This window comes from Octopus sinensis, linkage group LG2, assembly GCF_006345805.1.
Source record: "Octopus sinensis linkage group LG2, ASM634580v1, whole genome shotgun sequence".
In the NCBI taxonomy this organism is placed as follows: domain Eukaryota; kingdom Metazoa; phylum Mollusca; class Cephalopoda; order Octopoda; family Octopodidae; genus Octopus; species Octopus sinensis.
In genome coordinates this window covers 111545881-111552650 of record NC_042998.1, presented here as the reverse complement: position 1 = coordinate 111552650, position 6770 = coordinate 111545881, and the positions used below count along the sequence as shown (strand labels likewise).

Sequence of the window (6770 nt, the reverse complement as noted above, 5' to 3'; positions counted from 1 at the left end):
TATTTGATAAGGAAGAAAGAAAGGTCGATAGATAAGACAGGTTAGCTTGCGAAGTTAAGCAGTTGTGCTTGCTGAAAAAGGTGGTAGTAGTACCAATAATTGTCGGAGTCCTGGGAATAGTAAGTAAAAGTCTTGAGAAGTACATGGAACAAATAGAGGCGGCAATAAGGGTGGAGCACTTGCAGAAACAGCACTGCTTAGAGCCGCTCGAATACTCCGATAGTGCTCGAAAAATAAGGGTGTTAGCTGACACCGTAGTACTTCTCCAGTGTTAGAAGCTGTGCAAAGACAATAAAATAATAGTAATAAAAATAATAATGATGATAATGATGATGATGATGATGATGATGATGATGATGATAATAATAGTAATAATAATAATAATAATAATAATAATAATAATAATAATAATAATAATAATAATAATAATAAATGGCCTGATGCTATACCAGGCAGTGGCTCGCATTGGCATCTGATCTCAACTGATTGGAAGTGTTATCATGTACATTGTTTTGTCTTGGTATAAAAGATGGGCTACAGCAAATATTTTGCTCAATACCACAGATTTGCTTGTCAGTTGTTTGACTTTAAGCAGTTGAGCATGTCCCTTAGTTGCTGACGATATGTGCATCTCTGATTACGAGCAGAGGTAGTGGGGGAGCATCATAGCCATGTGTTGAGAGGGATTCTCTGGGGTTTGAATAATTCACCTCTGGAAACATGAGTGATTCGTTCAACATCCTTAAACAACCCTTATTCAGGGACCTTTTGAGCGGGATGGATTACTCGGCCAGAATAAAATTCTAACTGTATCCCACCTGCAAGGTCATGTGCTGTTTATCTTGATATGAGATCACCATATCGCGCACATATGGTTGTGATGCATATGCCTAGTGTATTCTTATCAGACGGGTAGTCATGATGGGTATACTAGGCTTCGTATATTTTACCCCAGTGTCACTTTGATGGCATGCACTGCTCTCTCACTCAACAACAACAACAACAACAACAATAATAATAATAATAATAATGGTGATGATAATAATGATGATTATGATAATAACTTCATAAACAATAACAAAGTTGGCCTACTCTGTATTTATGTTTCATCTGTGTTTTTTCTTTATAGTTCCCGAAATAAAACTTGCAGGCAAAATATCTCTAGATAAAGTTTATTTTTCATCTTTTTTCCTTTGAAATGAATATAACCACACAGGAAAAAGCGTGCAATACAAAAACGAAACACAAACCATACATACATGAAAAAAAAAACTGATCAAAAAGAAAAAATATAATCTGAATAAAAATCACCACAAGAAAGATAAATGGTTTGAACTTTTATGAGAGAGATTTTAATTGTGTGAAATTTGTTGAATTTGATGTGTTGTTACTATTGTTGTTTAGTGTTATCCGAGAGAAAACTTGATCCAGCAAACTTATGATCAAAAGCGTTCCTTCCTTATTTTCTTACCATACTTTCGGGATCCTCTCACGAGTACATTAATTTCTATAAACGGTGACAGTTTCAGAAACTTTTCATGTTGAGCTTGTACACTTTCTAAAGAGATTTCCAATCACTTATAACCCCTCGTATCTCAGTCCACACACGAATATACACACAGTGTACAAATGCACAACTCCCACACACATGTGTGCACACAATACACAAACACATTTGAATATTCTCATATACATATTTACGCACATACACAAACTAAATTTAGAGGAAGACTGGTGTCACCGTAACAGTTGGCTTACCTTTTCTCTTTGGTCATATGATACATCATTTGGTTTGGCCTTTCCACTTAATCCGTGATACTGATTGTGCTCTTTCTGATCCCTTTTAGAAAACTTCAACAAAGCGCTTTACAATTTTGAAAATCGAGAAAGAAATAATTAAGAAATGCATTTATGGCCGTTTCTGAAAGGTGAAGAATAACAGAGCGGAGAAATAGAAACAGTTGATGTAGGAGTAGAAACAGGGGAGAGAAAAATGCATGTCTGTGAAACAATACTCATAACATGCTGAAGGAAGATTTATTTTTACGCGGACTGAAATGCTGGTGGACCAGCAGAATCTTTAGATCACCGGACAAAATACCATGTGGAATTTTTTCACAGCATTTTATATATAAGCTCAAACCATACCAAAATATTTTTTGCCATTAATTTTTTCAGGATCAAAAATAGACTACCAGTTAAACACAAGGCTCAATGGTTGCTATCTTATTTGAAATATTAAAATGGAATTTCGTAAGTCAGAGAGGGTTTCATTCTTAAGAATGGAACACATAAGCGTTTTTCTTGATATTAGAAACTAACCTTAAAGAGAGAGAGAGGGGAGAGAGAAAGAGAGAGTGGGAGGGGGAGAATTTGGTGGATATAAGCACTGTATTTATTGTCTGAAAGTAATAGAAAAGACTCAGTCAAGACGAAGTGCCTTACTGGATTTGTGTGATCAGAGAAATTTTCTCACTTGGCTACCTTGTGAACACCTCTACTAAATTACATGGTGTACAAAAATGAGTTTCAGGGGAATTTTGTTGAATGTGAGCAATGTGGAGTTGGAAAAAAAGCGGCTATTAAATGTGATGGGTTTTTCAATAGAAGTCTTACTTACTGATCCACCACGATTAAGAAGTGGCGTCAAAACCCATATAGATTCATTCCGCAGGGTAAAAGAGGTATATTTTCTAAATGCGAACGGGTTTTAGGATTGTCAGAGCGTTGGAGAAATGCCACGCCGAATATGTCCTTGCTCTTTGCCGTTTGAATTTAAATCCTGCTAATGTTAACTTTTCGGAATCGAGAAAATAAAACGTTAGTTAAATGCTAGATTCCATTCCTTACTTTTCATTCCATTAGGGTTGGCTGACTGGCGTCGCGAAAAGTATGTGGGATAGCACATACCTTTTTTCTCCATGGGAGACATTTCCACATTATCGCCGTGTTAGAATGTGCTGCCATAGAGTCTAACAGAATATGGAACACGATGATGGCGATAATGATATTTTTTGAATTCTAAAATAAAAATTAAAATAAATATTGTTAAGTCGGTTTAAGTATATATAATGCTTGGAACATCAAACAACCTAATAGGAGATCAAATACACAGTGATAGAAAAATATTAAAATGTTATTAGCCGATGGCCAATGTTATTTCTACATCTTTTCAGCGAAAACACTAGAATAAGCACTCAAGTACTAAATATATTTTCATTTCACTAAACAGTTATTTGTCATTCTTTTAGTATTATTTATTTTTCAAACAGTTTATTTTCGCTACACCAACAGATAAATATTTGTGCGAGAACCAGTAAGGTAGCGCCTACATGGTTTCTTCATCTGCTTGAATTAGCAGCCACCGTACTCTCTTCAAAGGGGAAGGACGTATGGAATTATGCATTTCTAGGTAGATTATGTATGAAAAAAGCAACAAAAACGGGATTGATTATAACTGGAATGTTTTTGATCAAAGGCCTGTCCAATCAGATCTCATTTGGGGATAAACATCAACAGACAATAACTACTGCAGGTTATTAATTTTTCGAATGATAGATGTGTTTGCACACATTAACCACTTCTAAAACTTTTCATTTGTTGAATGTGGAGGAGAAACATAAAGAAATAGAAAAATGGAGATAAAATAACAAAGGCAATGACAGGAGAACAAGAAAAACAAAAGATAAGAAGAATGGGCTTATTGGATATAATCTGTATATATGTGTAAATTATGCAACTTTGTGGATTCTTTACCAATTTCTTATTGTCTCTCTCTTTCACCTCCCCCCACTCAAGCGCGCGCACACACAATCTTTTTTACGCTTTGTCCTGCACCTCAACCAAACCCACAAATCTTACCCCCTTATTCATTCATGTGTTTCTTCAGAGAAACCATTTATATCTAACTGTAGATTGTCTCATAGCTATCTAACTTTATAACAGGTTGCCTGCACTCGGATTTCTGCTCCACCATCTAAATTAACAAATACTTCTCATTCTTCAAATTCGGTCTGAACACCCGATCGTCTGTTTCTCACTTCCAGATAAAACAAGAGTTCGTATTTCTTCAACAATTATGTGCCTGTATGGCTTAAACTTCCAATCTCGATTTACCCAACCTACACTTCCGCACCAGGGTAAACGAACCGAACTGCATACCTTCCACCTCATAGATACGAATACAAAAATAACATCACACAGTCTTGCCTCATACTCTCATATTCATACAAACTCTCACATTCATACATCCAGACACACAAAACATACTCATACATACATATATATGTATATACATACATACATACATACATACATACATACATACATACATATATATATATATATATATATATATATATATATATATATATATATATATATATATATTATTTAATTGTCAATAATAAAGGTAAGATTAATTATTAGAATTATCAATTTTACCATAGTGTCCAGTATGTAAAAGGACCATTTACGGTATATTTAAAACATTACGTTATATAATTAGGGTTCAGTAAAATAATTTACTTTACCACACACCGAACTTTTAGAAATAGCAGCCAAAAAAGTTTAGCTATTTCCTCTACTATAAGAAAAATCTCCCAGACAATGTATACTCAAAAATAATTCACGCAGGTATAGAGGGAAAAATATCGAAAGATCACACGTACATCGATCACTTGAGAACGCCGTTTCTGGATTAGTTGGATATAGAGATCAACATTTCCGTCATCAGCCCAAAATTTTCTTTAGGTTTGGATTTGAGAGCACTAAAAATCGAACATACCCGTCTGATATGAGTAATCCTAGACAAACCATTTTCGACCGCCAGTACTAACGAATTCAAAAAGTACGAATGAGACTGTAACCTCTTTCGTTCACCCACGTGAGTTATAGAGCAACAAGTCCCTCTATACCTGCGTGAATTATTTTTGAGTATACATGTTTGGGAGATTTTTCTTATAGTAGAGGAAATAGCTAAACTTTTTTGGCTGCTATTTCTAAAAGTTCGGTGTGTGGTAAAGTAAATTATTTTACTGAACCCTAATTATATAACGTAATGTTTTATATATATATATATTATATATATATATAAAACATACGTTATATATATATATATAACGTAATAATATATATATATATATATATTATATATAATATATATATATATATATATATATATAAATAATATATATATATAAGTTGCTGCTAAGCCGATTTAGCCTCTTTCATCTTCCCTTGGTGTACCTCTTCTAATTTACTAAAGGCACTCTAAGGCTTTTGTAATACTGTTGCATTACGATAGTATAGTCTTACGTGTACTTCTCATACTGACTTACTTGAAGACACTGTTCTACTGCATGGGCTTTAGCTACTATGGTCTGTGTTTAGCAGGGTCCTTTGACTTCTTCGAAGTCCGTTCCTGCTAAGCCGATTTAGCCTGTTTCATCTTCCCTTGGTGTAACTCTTCTAATTCATATATATATATATGCATTTATGCATTGTATAAGTAAATGTACATGGGCGCAGATATCACTATGTGACAAGAGATTTGCTTCAGTCATATGTTTTAGAGTTCAATCCTTCTGCATGATATCTTAGGCAAGTATCTTCCTTGTAGCTCCATGCCATTCAACATGAGTGGATTTGGTAGCCAGAAACTGAATGCCCATCATGTGTGTGTGTGAGAGAGCGCGCGCGCGTTTGTAGCTATGTGTGTGTCTTGTGTGTCTGTTCCTCCACTGCTTGACTGCCGGTGATGTCTATTTAGCCCCTGTAACATAGAAGTTCGGCAAAAAAAGGCTGATATTGCTAGATTAAAAAAAGAAAACTAGTACTGGTGTCAATTTGTTCGACTGAAGCAGTCCAAAGATCCAAACAAGTAAAAGATGAGGGAAGAATTACTTGAAAATCTGGTGCTTGGAGTTTTTTCACTTGTTTCTACTGAAACGGCTTCAAATATTTTGAAAGTGATATACATGTAGTATATGCATATATATATATATATATATATATATAATTATATATATATTATATATATATATATAATATATATATATATATATATATATATTATATAATTAGGGCTTAGTAAAATAAAATAAATTACTTTGCCACATACTGAACTTAGTAGAAATAGCAGCCCAAAAAAATTTTTTTAGCCGTTTCTACTACTTAAAGAAAATTTCTCTCAGATAATGTTTACTCCAGACAGCTCACGAAGGTTTGGAGGTAAATACAGAAAAATATCACAAGTACATAGATCGTTTGAGTACGTTAACGTTTCAAGATTAGCCAAGTAAAATCCATTTCTTTCGTCAGCTCAAAATTTCTTAATTTGGATTTGGAAGCACTAAAAAGAAGGAACCTTACCTATCTGCGAACTTGTCGCTTCAAATGAACCAGCTCCGACTGACAGTGCTAACAAATTCAAAATGCGCAGGCGTAAATCTCTGCACTCCTTTGCAAAGGAGTGCAGAGATTTACGCCTGTGTGCCTGTGTGTGTGAATGTGTATGTATAATATTTGCATAGATACACACACACACATGTCTCCATGTGTATAAAGAGATAGGCGATGAAGACATATAAATAAACATATGTTAATAAAATTCATCTGAAGAAATACACTAATCTTTTAATAAACCGAAAAATGGAACATGGAAATTGACAAAAAAATGATTAAAATACTACAGCAATAAAGCTTTGGAAAATGTCGGTTATACAACTGACATTTTCCAAAATTTAGGTGTTTAAATGAAATTCAGATAT

At 34.1% G+C, this 6770-nt stretch overlaps 1 long non-coding RNA gene across 1 annotated transcript in view; it reads left to right on the top strand.

The window, feature by feature from the left end:
* The window catches only part of LOC118761194, a 9092-nt gene extending 3736 nt beyond the window's left edge, over positions 1-5356 (top strand). The window contains exons 2-3 of the long non-coding RNA XR_004997207.1: positions 1322-1328; positions 5214-5356. This is a non-coding gene — a long non-coding RNA (uncharacterized LOC118761194). The remainder of the gene's footprint in view (positions 1-1321; positions 1329-5213) is intronic.
* Positions 5357-6770: the final 1414 nt, after the last annotated feature.